The 17,563-nt window shown below is 41.6% G+C and overlaps 1 long non-coding RNA gene across 10 annotated transcripts in view; it reads left to right on the top strand.

Moving 5' to 3' along the window:
- The window catches only part of LOC110398148, a 31,217-nt gene that overhangs the window by 5,275 nt on the left and 8,379 nt on the right, over positions 1 to 17,563 (top strand). For 2 of the 10 annotated variants that reach the window (XR_002438205.1, XR_002438201.1), the window contains one exon: positions 4,360 to 4,544. This is a non-coding gene — a long non-coding RNA (uncharacterized LOC110398148). Of the gene's footprint in view, positions 1 to 1,432; positions 1,550 to 4,359; positions 4,545 to 10,162; positions 11,279 to 11,406; positions 11,584 to 17,563 lie in introns of those variants that run through there. The other 8 variants (XR_002438208.1, XR_002438210.1, XR_002438206.1 and 5 more) reach the window with 8 other exon arrangements.

The raw sequence follows: 17,563 nt of genomic DNA, 5'->3' as shown, positions 1-17,563 counted from the left end.
TGGATGCCTTGAGCGCTGCTGGTGCTGGGGAGAGCTGTGTTCTCTTTGGGCAGTACAGGGTGGGGGTCCTGTGCTCTTGCTGGTGCTAGGGATGCTACAGGCGCCGGCTTAACCCATCGGGCAGGCAAGAGCTCCAACTGTTGTATCGAGCAAGTCTTATCTTCTCTAACTTAAGAACACCACACGCCTTGGTTAAACCAGGCCATTGCATACCGCTGCGTTTTTCCAGCGGCATCGGTAAAGGCTGTAATACCTTGTAGTGGACTCTCAGCATCCTCTCCAGCGATGAAGACATACTGGAGTACGCTGTCGAGCACCCCTGCGCTCCGAGCACCTCTCCGTGCTCCCCCTTGAGCGCCCCTGCGCTCCGAGCGCCTCTCCGCGCTCCTTCTCGAGCGCCCCTGCGCTCCGAGCGCCTCTCCGCGCTCCATCTTATCACGTCGGGGTCACCAATTGTTGTCTACGACAACGTACTAAGGCTTCCCTTCCGTCCGCACCTCCGCGTGCGGGGGCATACGGGACACATACACGGTATGTAGCGCCGAAATGCCAATTTAATGCTGCGCAACAAGGCTACTTATACCCGTACACGCGACCGCCCCATATACCCGTGACCCCCCCTGCTCCTCCCAGGTGCTCGCAGGCACCACCCGCCGTGACTCCCCGATTCCTTCCTTGGTGCTCGCAGGCACCACCCATCCCATTTAATCCCGCAGAGGACTATGGGAGGAAAGAGACTGCAGTATCAAAAAGCAATACACATCTGATAAATGGTCAATATCCTGGAATTATATGTAGCTTGTCTATGTAAAAGCCTAGTGTGAAATTAATTGAGATGGCATATGAAATAGAGATTTATCTGGAATAAGGAATGTAATTTTGTGCAAATGTTTCTATTGACACTTCTATCTTTGAGCAAGGCCGGTTGTAATATTGCGTTACTAATATATCTTTTCATAGAGCTGATGTAATGACATGGGAAAAGATATGGGAAATGTATAATAAATACTGCTGGTATACCATTTTAGAAAGCCTCTGGAAGTCCTACAGCCCCTTTCTCAGCTGTAGGATTGCCGTCATGTTGAGTGACATGTGCCAAACAACATCAGGTCATAATAGCTCAGTTACATGTTTTCTGAGTCTTTTCTCTGAGAGACTGTTATTTCACATCCTGAGCTGTCAAGAGAAGCTTATACTCCTGGAGTGAGCTAACTCTGTGCTGGAAGGAAACTAACAGCAAGTTCACAAGCTACAGTTGCATCTCAGTGTGCCTGAGCCCTGCTGCATACACAAATCTGTCTAACTGCCTTCAAGAGCAGAATCTCAGCCAAGTCACTTAGTGAGATCAGAAATCTGTGTAGCTTGAAATTCCCAGGTAGCTAAAGAAAGCACTTAGAATAAGAAATGTAAGTGCTGTAATGTTCTTTCTTAGGCAACTTACCTTACTACACTGGTAGTAGTGAGATGCCGACTTCTGAGCCTAATGCCCGTACACTCTCTTATATGCTTGAGGAAACAGCAAGTGACCATGAAGTGAATATTTCCATAGGTAAGTGGAGATGGATCCAAGTTCATGCTGTTTACAGATAGTAAAAGAACTACCCAGCATGCTGGGGGGTGGATTTGATTCCGGTCTTTCTATCAGCTACGTGTTCAATTACTCAGATTTTGGTTCTCCTGGGAATATATTGATAAAATAATAATAATAGAAACTGAAAAAAATGATCTCAATTCAATAATTTCTGTTTTTTTATTTTTATTTTAGAAAGCAGAAGATGGTTTGGGATACACTGTGGTGTAATTCCACTGTGGTGTAGTTCTATCCTCTGGATAGGACATGAGAACTGAGGTTCAAAGATCTGATAGGCCTGACTCCTGTGTAATATTTGACTAGATATGTGATAAATCACAAAAATTTCAGTCATGTAAGGTGCAGAGAATGTTCTGGTGATGGTGAACTGTCCCAAACCCAGTTTAAGTTAACAACATGCTCCAAAATCCCTTTGTTTTTCTCTGCAAAAGAGAGAATTTTTGGTACTTTCACATCTTCATTGAGCTATTGAGTTTCACAGACAAAAAGGTCTAGCTCATAATGTGTGTGCACAGCCTCTGACAAATAATAATCTGTCAGTGTGCTTGTCAAAATAGGTGTACTGCATAAGTCAGTTTGGGTGTTCAAAGCAATCCATGGAGCAGTTTTCTTTTTTAACTTACAAGTCAAACATCTCCCAGTTAGAGAAATCCCCTTGCAGGGGGCTTGGCTTATAGAATGTTCCAGACATTGTGTCATCAGCAGCTTCTTTGTGAACCCCTGGACTTGGTTCTTGAATAGCTGCTTGGAGAAGCAACATCCCAATCAACACATCGCCTCCAGGCAGCATGAGTCATCCTTGTACACAAGACAGGAATGTAAAGGCTGTGTGGTTTGAAGCAATGCTGCCTGCCTGCATTGCTCATCTACAGTGAATGCCCCTTTGCACAGTGCAGTGTCAGAGGATCTTACTTAAGCTTTTGGGAAATATTCTGTAGGTTAGCTGTTCGCTCTTGTTTGTCTTTCAAGTATGTACGGAGGAGAAAAATCAGTGCCCATGTGTACTAATATATGCTATGCTAATAAAAGTTGCAAGATCAACAGTTCTGAAGAGAGAGTCATCCACTGAGTCACAACACAGATCCCTCAAAGGTAGAATTTTACTCGTGTTTCCTGTCTTAGTTTCAGCTGGGATGGAATTGTTTTCTTCAGACTATCTGGAATAATGCAATGTTTTGGCTCTAGGAGAAAAACAATGTCGATAACACACTGATATTTATAGTTGCTGAGAAGCAGTGTTGTACGGAGCCAGGGCCTTTCTCAGCAAAGGGCCCAAGGAGCTGGGAGGGAATAGAATTAGGAGAGCTGACTGAAACTGCCCAAAGGGATACTTTGTACCATATGACATCAAGCAGGAGTTCTTAAGAGGATGGGGCTTCACTGTGCTTTCTTCTGCTGCTGGTGGGGCTAGCTGGGCATCGGTCAGGGGGTGGTGAGCAAGTGTTTGTGCATCACTTGTTGCATGCATTTGTATATATTTATATATTCATAAGTGTTATGCTTTTCCTTTTCTCTATCTTAGTAAATAGGTTTATCTTAACCCACGAGTTCTACTTTTTTTTTTTTTTTTTTTCCTGATTCTATTGCCCAACCCACTGGCGAGTGAGTGAGCGACTGTATGGTACTTAGCCACCTGCCAGGTTAAACACAACATTTGCCCAGCAATATTCTTCAAACTGAAGTCACTTATTTGGTGTAAACAGGTAGCTCTGATTTCTTAACCATTTGACTGGTGATTTCTCTTACCAATAAAAAGGCTATCTGCAGGCATGGCTGGCAGGGAGGCACACTCCCTACCTGTTTCACGGGGGTCACTAACCATCTGTTACATGGCCACAATTTCATGTCATTCCCAGCCATGCAGGACTTCAACTGCTGACTTAGAAGGTGAGTCCTTCTCAGCCTGCGCAGCCCCAGTACCAGGGCCTTCATCTTCCCATCTCCCAGACAGGATCTGATAGATCTGCTCTCCCTGCCATGGTTGTGGATAGGTTCCTCTCCTCTTAGCTGAGAGGAAAGATACAAACAGCAGTTTGCCTTTTCTGCTTCTGCTCCGCTGCATGCTGTGCCTCACTGACTTGTACAGCTCCTTTCAGGCACTTCCTTGAGTTTTAATGTGGCACTATTTCATTATGTGTAATAAGCAACATTGAGGCTGATATTTCACTTTTGAACAGAGTAGACGTAGTGAGATCCCTGCTGGTGGAAGAATAAATAAGCTGAAAAATCCCCCGCACTTCAATATGCAGTACTGATTGCTGCATTGAGCCCTGACATCAGTTGAATGCCTGCGTTCCTCCTCACTTCCCACAAAGGCAAAATAATAGACCTTTTTTACTGAAGTTCAGAAGTTACTTTTTTTTTTTTTTTTTTTTTTTGCAAGTGGTGATCTGACAGTGTCCCCCATGCTCTCCTTTAATTTGTAATATCATTTGTTTTGTATCTCCTACTCCGATATCATTTTTAGGTAACTGTGTTTCTTGCCCCCAAGACAAATCAGCTCCAATTTTATAATGAGAACTTCAGTATTACCTAATTTTGAAAAAGAACCTAGGCCATATGCATTACATAAGGTTGCCATAGTAATGCTTTCTTTGAGGGGAAAACCAAAAGTCCATAGTTTGCACAGAAACCACTCCCTGCTGAGACAGGTACCTCTAGGGGAAGTGAAAGGAATACAGATGAAAGAGAGTGAGAGGCACACACAGATATCATAAAATCTCTGCATTGTAGCAAATTCAGCCATACGTTTCTGGGTTTATTTTTAGCTCGTAAGTTTGGACTGTATGACTGACACCTTCTCTTGGCACATATGCTCTGCCCACCCCTCCCTTCCATGGAACTGGTTGTGCAGATGGAGGTACGGAAATGCTCCACATTGGCAGTGAAGTGACCATGTCTGATAAGGACGTCCAGAGCTCAAGGAACCGCTGTACATGGGAGGATTTAAATGGTAAATGAGAATTTCCCCCTTTTATTAACTCCTCTTTTCTGAAAGAAGTCAGCAAAGACAGGTATGGAAATCCTTCTGGAGAGGAATGATTCTTGACTAATTTGTTGGTTAATGGTTTTCTTCTTTTGGGGTAAAGTATGTGCTGCTTGGGAAAAAGTATAGTTAAAGATCAGGATGTTCTGGAAAGGAATTAACTCAAGTCCTAGGATTTGTTAACTGACGGAAAAAGAAGCCATTTCTTTAACGTACTTTAATGTCACTGAAGGCAAGTATGGATTTGCATTTCTGGAATTCCAGTGACCAAACCAGTGACTGTTTTTTTTTTTTTCTTCAAGAGCAATAAACTGATGACATTCATTCAAGGTTTAATGTGGCCATAGCTACAGATTAACATGCTGGCTACTTCATCTTCATCCTGTCATCTCTCTGCTGCTTTATGGGGAAAGCAGGCTGACATGGTTATTAAATCTGGCAGCTGTGTCGTGTGCACATGGGAAGCAAGTAGAGCACAGCACATAGAAAATGAGTAGCTTTCAGATAGCAGCCTTCCTTTCACCGCTACAAGGCTTGAAAGGCAGACTAAAAAGCTCTTTCTCCTTTTTGTAATCACCAGTCAATGGCTGAAAACATCCTGAGAGTGAATGCTTCTCTGCAGTACTCTCTCATGGTATTTTTCACCTTGAACCTTTAGAAATTCATACATGCAGAACTGGACTTATTAAGAATCTTAGCAGTACCTTATTATTGGAAGTGCAAAAAAACAACCATCATAAGGGGCACCAGTATGACCTGCTAAGAACAATGAACATAGCATGGTGAGCAATGCATGTTTTTAACCCATTTCACTCTGTTTGTACATTAAGAGAATATTTATCTGAAGTGTAGCATAGAGGCAGGATAGTAAGGCAGGTGGGAAGTAACAGAGTTGGAGCTTCCTCAGTGCTGCGGTGATACCATAAAGAAGAGGACTTGTATTTGTCAGTGGGTGTTTTTGATCCCGTGCTAGGGAATAAACAGCATCATGTTTTCTTAGCCTCCTTTCTGATTCAAAGCTTCTGTAGTACCATTGTCCTATGGAGTTTATGGGTAGTGAATTATTACGCTGTGAATTCAATCTGCTTATTGAAAACAAGTACACAAGTGCACATACCAGATAACTGCATGAGAAATACAGGGTGTAGTTGGTTTGTTCGAGTTGCCACGTCATGTTTCCTGCTTTGTTTACATGATTTGTTATTTCTTAGGGATACTGTAGGGGTTTTGTGAGCCTTGTGGAAACAGTCATTGTAACAGTTAACAGGTGATTCCCATTAAGTGACTAGAGAGAGACTTTGAAAGGAAAGGACTAAACGTATTTGTAGTAGTACTACTGTGTCTCTAGTGCTGTTGTAATACAGGTTGTACGTTTGGTCCATCTGTTGTTTTGAAGCTACTTTTCAGTACTTCAGCTTCATTTTGCAAATGTATACATAGAAATAGTTTTCACTGTAGCAACTGAAAAGAGATTTTGGAACTTCTCTTCCTCTCGTTAATTATGATCATGTTTCATTCTGAATCATGTTCTTTGTACACCCATAATATTAATTACAAGTATGTTCCTGTGTGATTTTTTTAAATGCTTGCAGAACTCTAGCAAAATATGTATTTCTGAGGCATTCTATCATTCTGTGGATCCCAATTCTTGTGAAATCAGTGGGACCATATGAAACAGAACTACATTCTTTCAGTAGTTTTGGTTGAATTTTTTCAGTGTAGGAATTCTTGATAGCATTGGTGCATTCATTCTGCAGTTATCCATTTGTCTATAGACGTTTTTGTTATTCTTGTCTTCAATAAGAAGCTTTGTATACTCATTTTGTGAATATTGTCTGTTCTTCATTTTCACTGTGGTTCTTACATGTGTGATTGACAGAACTCTGGGAATATTTTGATGTCCAACTCTTTTTTATTAGGCAGCTGTATTATTAAATGATATAATTAAATCCAGACATGGGGGCAGTTTGGTCATGACTGCTTGACAGCTTTAGCCATATGCTACTTGGATCAGGGACTTGTATGATTTAATCGAATTCTCCCACATGGCTGAAGTGTATAATGTCTTCTGATATTAAGCTCTTCCCCATTCCTGGTGCTCAAACCCCTGTAACAGAGGTCTGCTTGCAAGGTAGTATGGCCTTGCTTTTGTAAGGAACAGGGTAATCACAAGGAACCTGACTTGAAAACACCTGGAAGTCATCAAAAATTCCTTCTTACAGTCCAGTTACATGAGGGTGCTGTTGTGTTTGCTTGCAGTCTTCTGTAAGTGTAAACCACCACTTTTTAAAGCTATCTTTAAATATAGAATCATAGAATTGCTCAGGTTGGAAAAGACCTTCAAGATCATCAAGTCCAACCACAACCTAACCATGCTACCCTAACTCTAACAACCTATACGGATGATTCTGACTTTTGTTGTGCCTTTGCAGTTCCGTTTCAAGTATTTAAGTGTTTAAATGTGCTAAGCAACTAACACATTCTCTAGGCTTGCTAGGTAGTAAAGCAATGCAGATGTAAACTGGGTGTCACATTTTCTTGGTATCCCCCTCATCCTCATTCAGTACGTAGACAGCTTGCATAAAACAGATGGGTAGTCTCATTCAAGGAAAGGTAAACTGATGATTTACGCTGAGAGTGGAAAGGGATGAGGGGAACAGGTCACATTTGGACTGTAAGGTGCAGACCACTCTGGCCATTATTCAGAGCATGTGTTTGTGTCTCTGTGTGTGAGGGGAGTTAATTCCTTTTAGATCCTGGCTAAATCCCTGACTGACCTCAGTGATGTGAGAGTGAAATCAGCAGGAGTTCTCCTATGCTTGAAAGGAATACATGTTAAAGTGCTTTCTTTGAAACAAGGTCACTGTAGTGCTAACTGAGCATTTTTCCTGAGATGGGCAGATAACTCCTTTGAGCACCCTTTGGTCTTGTTTGCAAAGGTTTGGTCCCGTGCCAGACAAGTGAGTGGGATATTTGTGGCTAAGTTCACAATGAATAGGAGTTATAATGGGAGCAGTAGGCACCGCTGTCTTGAAAGGAGTCTTCTAATATTTCATAACCATTTGTTTTTCAACAGCAAGGTCTTCACAAAGTGTGCTTCTGAATATTTCCCCTGAGTTTTACTGCATAAGCAGGGGCATTCCAAACCAGAAAAGTCTGACGAAAAGGTTCATGTACCTAGTAAGGGAGATGGCATGTTTTTCCATATTGCTTTTTCTGTTCCAAAGATACTACTTGAAATGTTTATACTGTAATCTGGAAAAGTATTCCTCAGAGATGAATTTTCTATGTCATTTTAAGTTAGAGTGCATGTATGTGCTGCTGGTGTCAGTGGCTCCTTTTGGAAGCACCTGACACTCCAAATGTAGGTCTGATCCAAAGGCAAAGCGTTTGTCCTTATGGAATATATTTGTGAACTCTAAAGCTAATCATAGCTAACGGCTGTTTAAGCAGTGTTTGAAAAATCCCACTAGAAGTAGATGTATCACCCCTGAACAAGAGTGGATTTAAATGTTGTGTCTAGATTCATTCAGAGAATTTAATGGAGAAATGACTGTAGTGTAGTACAGCACAGCTCAAAGGAGCTTATAGCCAGCTTGGGTATAGGAGAGGTTCATTTAGGGCAGCATGGACTCCAGCACAGGCTGATTTGCTTTGCATGTATAGCAGATAGCTATTTTAGAGCTAGTTTTGGTATTTCTTGCTAATGTTGTTACAGTGCAGACTAGACATGCCTTGTGACTAAAAAACTCTGATTAGCAGACTGCCAGGTGAGATGGGAAATTGAGGACTGTACCCCACAAGTAGGATAGAGCACATCTGAATGGCAAATGGAAGGCCCGCACAAAGAGTAGGCTGCATTTGAAATGCCTTCACATTTTGATTGCAGATGATTACATGTGCTATCAAAGACATCAGTCAGTTCGTTCTATTGCTTGTTACCAAATCCAATGTAGCTCTTAGAAATGTAGCTATTAGAAAGGTCAGTAAAACTTAAAGCCTACTAGAGGTGACCAAGCATGATGATCCTTGAGTGAGTACAAACTGGCAGTTCTGCTGCAGTTTGGGTTTCTGGGATGACGGTTCTATTACCTCAATCATCTTCCTATTCTGATCCTGAAAAAAGCTCTGTCTAGTCCAGGACAAAACCACATCTAAAACTGAGTGAAGGCAGTAAGATCCTGAACAACACCTGAGTGTGTTTCTGTCATTGCTCTTCTATTGTGCTCTTTCAGGTTTATCCTTTGTCATGGCTTTATGATTTTTTGTTATTGGTATTTCACATCATAACATCATGTAGTGCACTGGGAGTTAAAGACTTAATGTTGGCCAATGACATCAGAGGCAATAGGTGGTGGTATGGCAGTAGAGGTTGAACCTTCAACCAGTGTTCCATTACATGTTGTTGTCATGAGATAGATGGCAACAGAGGGGCAGTCTGACAAAATGATGTCTGACATGGCAGTGCGTATGAAGAAAATATTTGTCACTAAATTCCTCCATGTGGAAAAAATGGTACCCACTGGTCTTCATCGATGCTTGCTGAACATTTATGGATGTGAGCACAGAGGGACGGTGTGTAGTGCATTTCAGCAGTGATGAAAGTGACCGTAGGTCACATGTGCTGGTACAGATTTTGATGAGCATGGCAAGCAGCCTCTTGTTCATTTTTTGCAAAAATGTATAGCTAATGGTGGTGACTATGTTGAAAAACAGTGTTTTGTAGCTAAGAATTTGCACTATCAAATGGAGTTACTGCGCTCATTTTATCTGTTGCAGTTTCCACAAAAATAAATAGGAGGCATTACTTTTGGAGCAACCCACATATGTGTGGCCCACGACAATTCCTCTTCACTCAGTGCAGCCCAGGCAAACCAAAAGGTTGGATGCTCATGCTATAAACCATCTGTAGTACAGCTAGATCCTTCAGGTCCTGGGTGCCTTTCTCCAGGGTGGTCCACTTGCCTGGGTTACATACCAGGTAAAAGATTCCCTGAAGGGAAGGAATCTTTTCCTCACAGCTGACAAGAGTCATTTCTGCCTTTGATACATCCTATCTTGGCATCGCCCGTTGGTGGGAGCAGCATATGTTCTGCATCCATCATTTTCTCTCCTTCTGAGCCTATTTTATACCATTGTTATAATGAGATGTAGCCGAGGACAGAATGAAATGAATTTAGCAAACATACACTGCAATGCACAGCACTTAGGTGAGCATTGCCAACCATGGTGTGTAAATAAATTGCAAAATACAAGTAACTCTATAAAACAAGAACATCCTGAGTTTACAAATGCATTATATCCTTCATACATCAGGCATCAGCTTTTTCCACCCTTTTCTCTCTGTAACAATATTTCTGAGCTCAGAAGGGATTTTCCCTGTAGGGGCAGAGATGGGAGGTGTCATGTGAAGAATTCCTTAAAAACTATATATATTTTTAATTACATTTCTGGACATCTACTACTGAGGAAGGAACACGTAATGTTGATGTGACTGTTGAAAGAAACACTGAAATTGAAGAAATGAGTTCCCCACAGCCAGCTCTGCCAGGGCACTTGGTTTGTGAGGTGAGTCCACCTGTGAGGCGGCGCTGCCCCAAGGGGAAGGGCAGCAACGCCTGAGGGAGGGGCCTGTGACCTTCAGGTGACCCCAGCCCAGCCGCCCTCTGTGAGAAAGGGTGGGAATGCTGAGGAAGCGACAGCGGCGTTCCGGGCTCCTATTGGCTGGCGGGCGGCCGGGACTCCTATATAAGGCGCACGGGCGGGCAGCTGTTCTCCTGAGCGCTTGAAAGGAAACTGAGTGTTGTGAGGGACGGGTAGAAAGCGGTCTCTAGAGCCAGGGTGCGACGGGAACAGAGCGGGCCGCAGCTGGGGGCAGATGAAGGTGGGTGCCAAAAAGTTTGTGCTGAGAAGGATGGATGGGGAGGCCAGGGCCAGAGCTGGGCTCGCCACGCAGGCTCCAAGAGGCGGGATCTCTGAGCGCACTCTGACGAGGGGGCAAGGAGCCAGGCGCCGAGTGCAGCGAGCTGCCTCGCAGTAGAAGATGCTACGAGACAATGGCGGGCAGTAACAATAAAGCAAAAGTATTGTGCTGTTCAAGTGATGACCTATATGAATTTTATTTCTACTTCTCACAAAGGAGGTGGTGGGAATGGGAGAGGACATGAGAGAGGCACTAAGGTTGAACAGGGGAAGGAACTGGAGTAGTGTTCTAGTGTTTAAGAAAGTAAATGTGATGAAGAAGCTCTATAGGAGGAAGAGATAGGATGCTTTGAGAAAAACTTACACTAGAATGTAAAAATCTGTATCCTACTAGAAGTAAATCCATGGCAGTATATATTGTGAGTTGGCAAACTCACTTATAACTACCAGTACATTACCAGAAATTGGTAAATGACAAAAAAGATGAAATAATGGGAAGCAGAATCTCAAATCAGCGAGAAGAGGAGCACTGGGCAAAATAACCTCACTGTCACGTTTCATGTGAGCCAAGATGCCACCATGGTTGACTTTGTACAGGACAACCTTGATGTAATGGGAGCTGGTGAGTTTGCAATGGAGGAAGCGGCTGGGGATCCCCTGTAAGCAGGGAAACTGACTCTTTGGCCACCGCTTTTTGTGTTGCCGGCTACATTTGCCCAGTCTGCCTGCCTCCGTGATCCCCTGCAGCACGGGCTGGAACTCCGCCATGTGTCGGTGTGGTGAGAAAAGCTGCTCTAAGTAGTTTTTGCTGGGATGAGTTGGGGATGGGGTGGGATGTGAAGTCTTCCTTGGCTGGGTGGTTGTGTGCGGAGTTCCTTTGGGATGCTGGGTTTCCTGTCTCCTTCAGGTGGAGAGTTTGCTGCTCCTCAGGTCTAACGGTGTCCACCCTCACTTCTCAGAAGCTGCTGCAGAAGAAAGAAGAAGCGGCGTGGGGAACTGGGAGGCCAGAGCAAGCAAGAAGAGGAGGCTGTTGTCTGTCTATCTCATGGGACTAATTTTGGCCTTTTGCAGCCACAGTTCACACGTGTGTATATGACTTGATAGATCCCTATTGCCCCCGTAGACCCCTGAGAATAAAAATTTGCATGTTGTTCAATTGATATCTACTTCTTTTCTCTGGCATATATTCAATTTTGTTATTAAATTAAGTCTTAGGTAGCATGGAGCCACTTGTTTTTTACTGGTTGAATTGCCAGCCAGCTTTTAGTTTCTTTCCTCCACCCACAGGGAAAATCCTTCAAGCTGAGCTGAGGATTTTGGTGGGCTTCATTTGGGGCATTCTGCTGAATGATGTGGCAGAGCTCTTTCCTTATTCTCGCCCATGTCCTGTGTAAAGCAAGCTCAGGGGTAGGTTTTCAGCCAAGTAAGATGCCCACTTTCAGGAACGCTTGTGCTGTACTCTGCTCCCATTGCATTGTTTTCAGGGTCATCAGCCAAATGCTAGACATTTCTTTGGATTTATGGGACATATGGCTTTTGCTCAGGGGTGGTTGTGTGTGCCTGGTTCCCCACCAACTGTTAGTGTTGTCCTCTCTGCTGGTGCTTTATCCCTTCTCTTCTTTAGAACCTGATCTTACTGCATGTTCTGCAGTTTTGTGACCTTGATCAATGGGGTGGTGATTTTGCTTCTCTGTAGTGCTGTGGTTTAATTTGGCAGGTAGTTTAGAGCTATGCAGTTGTTGGCTCACTCTCTAGCTTCCCAGGGGAAGGAGGAGAGACTGGGTAGGGAGGGTGGAGCAAGTAGTACTAGTGGATTGAGGTTAAAAACTATTTATTAATGTAGAGAAAAGAAAGGGGAAAAGAGGATAATGACTATGATACATACACACGTATATTTATGTGTAACTACTGATGCCCAAGCAATTGCTCAGCCCCCATTGACTGATGCCCAGCCAGTCTTAAAGCATCAGTTGCTCTCCTGATGAACATTCTCCTCTTTTTCAAACTTTCCTTACATACCATGGCATAGGGTATGGAATATCGCCTTGACCAGGTTTAGGTCAGCTCTCCTGATTCTGTCCCCTTCCAGCTCCCTGTGCTGCTCCCAGCCCTCTTCCTGGACAGTAGGAGAAGCTGAGAAAACTAAAACATCCTTGACTCTGTTCAGAACTACTCTGTAACAACTAAAAGCATTGGTGTGTTAGCAACATGGTGCTTCTCCAAAACATAGCATCGTACCAGCCACTTTGAAGAAAAACTTCTCTGTCCTTGCTGAAGCTAAGGCATTATCCACCCCTTATCCTGTCCCATTCACGTTATGCTCAGGTTCTGTAATCTTCTTATATGTCCTAACTAATTACCATCTCCTATCTTACTTTTTGATGTATATGCACATCTCTTTCCTATATCCTATGGTCCATCCATGTAAACTGTCCGTCCATGAAGTTCATTTAGTTCATGACTTTGGGATCTATCTGTTGTAGGGTGTAGCAGTCCTTTGGTACAAGGGAGACAATCCAGTGTTGGATTACTGCATGTTCTGACTCCATCAGAAGTCATTCTTTAATTTGGGTGGTTCTTAGTGTACTAGTGTTATCAAGGCAAGGCCTATGACAACCATAACGATAATGGCATGCTTTATTGTGTAGCAACTGACGTCATACAGTACGTATTTTTGTTTATTCTTACCCAGCATTGAATCCCTTTGAGGTGCACAACAGCCACCCCCTTCCTTCTGCTTTACCTACCACATGCCCCCAGGTCCTTTAGCAAAAGCAATCCCACAAATAAGCTTGTCTTTGCCTGAGGCAGGAATGACCCAGCCTGTCTTGCTCAGCATGTTCTTTATGTGCACCACTGGGGCTTTATCCCCCTTCTATGGTACACAGAATGTTTCATTGTACAGGACCAGCCCCACTGGCAGATCCCCAGGTGTTGACTAACCAGGTGGTTTTTGCTAAAAGTGTGTCCCAATGTTTGAATGGCCTAGCGGCCATTGCTCTGAAGGTAGTCTTTAATAGGCCAATGTATTATTTGATTTTTCCAGACACTATGTATGATAGGGTATGTGATATAACCACTCAAAGCTGTGTTCTTTGGCCCAGGTAGTTATGGGATTGTTTCAGAAATGAGTCCGTTCTTCCTGGAGTGCTGTGTCACCACACGGCTTGCTTTTCAGGGCCCAGGATAGTACTTTGAGCAGTAGCATGGTCCACATGCTCTGTTTCCAGCTATCCCTTGATTGCTTCCACTGTTGCAAGCATGTTGCACTTGGCTGGCCAACGGCTGTAATCTTTTCACAAATCTCATAACTCACTCAATGTTAGGAGTCAGACAGTTTCTTTCTCTTTCTTCTCCTCCCACCTCACTCCACCTTCATCTTATCTTAACTTATGAGCTTCTCTCCTTGTTAAACGTTCAGGCTTTTGTAGATGTTTTTTCTTCTTGCTTATAGGGAACAACAGTTATGGGTACTGGTTGGTTCTCTGGTTGAACTGTGGGATTTATTATAGGGATTGGAGTGACCACAAGGCTATTTGTGAGGGTCATGGCAACTGTAGGGCCTGTTAGAAGGGTTACAGTACCCACACATCCGTCACAAGGATTGGAGCGACTGCAGGGCCTGTTGCAGGGATTGGAGCAACTGCAGGATCCATTGCAATGGTTGGAGCAGCAGCAGCACAGCCTGTCGCAGGAGCTGGAGCACCCACAGTGCTGCAGAGGCTGCAACCTAGCTGATCTTCATCATTGCATCATCCTGCTTTGTTTTCAGTTTTTGGAACTGTGATTAAATTCACTTGTAGCTTTCATTAGATAATATAAGTGAATTAGAAGCTGCAGAAGTCTGGACATCAGTACTAAGTGCTCGTGTTTGTTGCCTAATGTACTCAGTGTTTTTAAAGAGATTGAAAATAAACGTTATGAGCTTGACAAATACTTAAAAATGAAATCAAGTTCCAAACTAGGCCCCTTCTGAGAATATCAACTCATACTTTCTAATACTTCTCGTTTATCTTATGTATTTATAGAACAGATTTGTTTTCTAAATTAAGCTTATTAAGCGTTCTTTCAATGTTGTTGTACTTGGCACATATCCTGTCAAACATTTCATAGTAACTGCTTGTCAAAAGTCAGAAGGAACTTCCTCTTACATCCTCCTGCCCAATCAAAGATGAGGGAAGGGAGAAAAAATCTTCAGTTCTTTGTATGTCCATCGTAGGTTGTGCTGAGAGTTGGGAAGGCAAAATCCTTGCTGTTGTCCTCCCGTATACGTTTATGAAGCCATAATGGATCATTAAATTAGTGCTACTGATAAATTTTAATTCCAGATGGGGATCATTTTATTCATTTAAATTGATGTCACACATATCAGAGATCAGGGATCTTGTCCAGAGATCTCTGCATTGGGATTTTTTGGGAAATCTTGCTAATTGCTAGTTCATGTCTTCATCAGCATTGAGGCTTTTCTTTTACTTCAGCACACAACAATGTGCATTTTCGTTTTGTGTTTTGTTAGTTCTTAAATATTGGATTTAATATTTCTTCATCACATGAACAAGAGAAGTGTTTTTTTCCTGTTTATATGGAAAATATTATCAGGAAGTGACCAACACCACGTTTGTTGTAAAAGATGCAAAATTCCTTGCAGTTATGAAATAACTGCATATAAATTCAGTTGCTGTTGTGATTCTGGATTCATTCATTATCTATCTCCATTTGCTTTAGTACTGTTAATCCTTTTAAGCTCTTGGCCTTGGTTATACCTTGTGAAAAAGATTTCCAGAAGCTAATTAGGTTCCTGTTGATAAGCACTTTGTTTTCATATTATTCTCTGTTAGTTTCATTGTATGTACCCTTCTGGAGTTCTGAAGTTTTGAACTGAAACGCTAAAACTAAACAAAAAATGTAGAGCAGTTTGCAAATTTGTGAACTTTAATGTATCATCTTCTGTCAGCCCACTTAGATCCCATTCACTTAAAATGCAGTTATTCTTCCTGGTTATTCTCAACGTTTCTTTTCATTTAGGAATCTTTTCTACTTTTGCTATGACCAAGTCTGATTATCTTACCCGTTCTACACATTTTCAAGCAGAAAAATCCACTACAGTTCTTAAACAGTGCCTTTTGAAAAGTTTTCCCTGCTCCATTCAGTGTTTTGAAATACACTTTTCTTTTCTGAGTAGTGAAAGTCACCATTCATTCCTCTGTAGTGATTACTGAATCTCAGTCCCGAGGTATTTAAACGGAGTAAAAAAAAAAAAAAAAAGTTGAAATCATTCACTTCAGCACATAAGTTAATTTTTATTAACATGTTTTAAATGTATCCTTTTCCTTAGCATTTCTAAACACCATTCCATAAATATTAAAATGATTTTTTCTCTCGCAACTTGTCACAGCAAAAGTAAAGGCAGTACATCTTGCAATGTGATCATAAATTGTGTGTATCTCTTTGTGAAGACAGTAACGTGTTGTCAAGTAACCCCAGACAAATTCAAGGAAACATATACATGGGATGTTATTTTTGCAGTACCAGATATTGTATGTTAAACACATTATCAATTTGGGAAAATAGTAATTTTTAGTATTTATCATGATTTAATTAAAAGGGTGTTTGCTCATCTTTTCTAGTTTCTGCAAATGAAATTCTAGCAGGTGAGGTATCAACTCTTATAAATAAAAAAAATATGTTTGGAAACCTGTAGTCAGATTCAAATCAGAGATGGTTAGTTATATACCTAGTAAAGCTCTGTTTGGCGGCCTTCTGTGCTTTGTTTAACATGCACATCTTAAAGTCAGAATCACCTAAACTCTTAGATGATTTTTATTCCCCGTCAAAATTGTGATCATCTTTAATGTTACTGAAAAATGCTTGGCATATTTAAGTGTACAGAATAGTAACCAATCTAAAATGGGATATTAGTCTGCCAAGGAACTGCCATTATATTCTAGTGTGTAAAGTCTACTATTTTTCATTCCTTTGCAATTTTCTTTCCTCTTATTCATTTTCTATTTTTATTAGTAGGGTACAATTTTTCTGAAGATACTTACAATGAACGTTATTCAGTGCTCATGACAAACCTTCCATTAACAGGCTTTAATGCAGCATGTATCATTATCCCATTATCAAGTCACGCTTTTCTCCATCGGCTTTTCAAGTTATTTATTCATTGTTGAGAAGAGTTCCCCTCTCAATTACTATTTTAAGGTGTCTTTTCAGTGTCTACACTTACACAATAACATCCTGTACAGTGACTGTCATATACCAGAGGTATACGTGGTTCTGTTAAGTCCTAAACATGAATGTATTTTAACCAGGAAAACAACCCAAGCCAACTTAAAGCCTGTCTCCTTTTTATTTTTTTATGAAATTTTCATGCGAAGTGATCTCTCAAGGGTAGAAAATCACAGCAAAATGACCAGGTGCTGATTGTGTGGTAGAGCTATATTATAAGAAAATAGATTTATTTTCCTTTTAAAGTACTAAGTTCTTGAATTAGTAGTAAAATAATTTTACATAAACACGACACAGCAGAGAATTCCATCGTCTGACTTGTCCTTCTCTAATTGTGCTGGAAATTTTGCACAGTAATGGATGTCTCCAAATACTTTTCTGTAGTTTTGTGTGTTGGGGTCCATGAATGGCAAATTACAGGGGAGTTATATTGTAATGATATATAAAAATAATAGATATTATAGTATGTATAATTACAACCTATTAGTATTATCCTTGTATGACAAGGAAGGAGGTAACTTTAAATGAAGTAATAAGTCATAAAGTGAAGCTATGTAAAATTCTTGTGAGCTGGGAAATTGGAGGCTTAAAAGTTCCAAACGAAGCAGAGAGTTAGAGGGTTTTTTCCCACCTGGCTTGCAGAGGAACGCTTACATCTTTGTTAATTCAGTGGCTACACAAATCCAGAGAAAAATTCAGCTTTTGCATCCACGTGTGTGGATGTGTAGTTTATGTGTGTGTACGTGCTCATTTTATGTGTATATATACATTTGCCCAGTTGAAATCATTAGCTTCTCTTATTTGATGGAATGCTATTCAAAGTTTCCATGCTT

Source organism: Numida meleagris, chromosome 4, assembly GCF_002078875.1.
Source record: "Numida meleagris isolate 19003 breed g44 Domestic line chromosome 4, NumMel1.0, whole genome shotgun sequence".
NCBI lineage: Eukaryota > Metazoa > Chordata > Aves > Galliformes > Numididae > Numida > Numida meleagris.
This window is presented reverse-complemented; position numbering and strand designations above follow the sequence as displayed.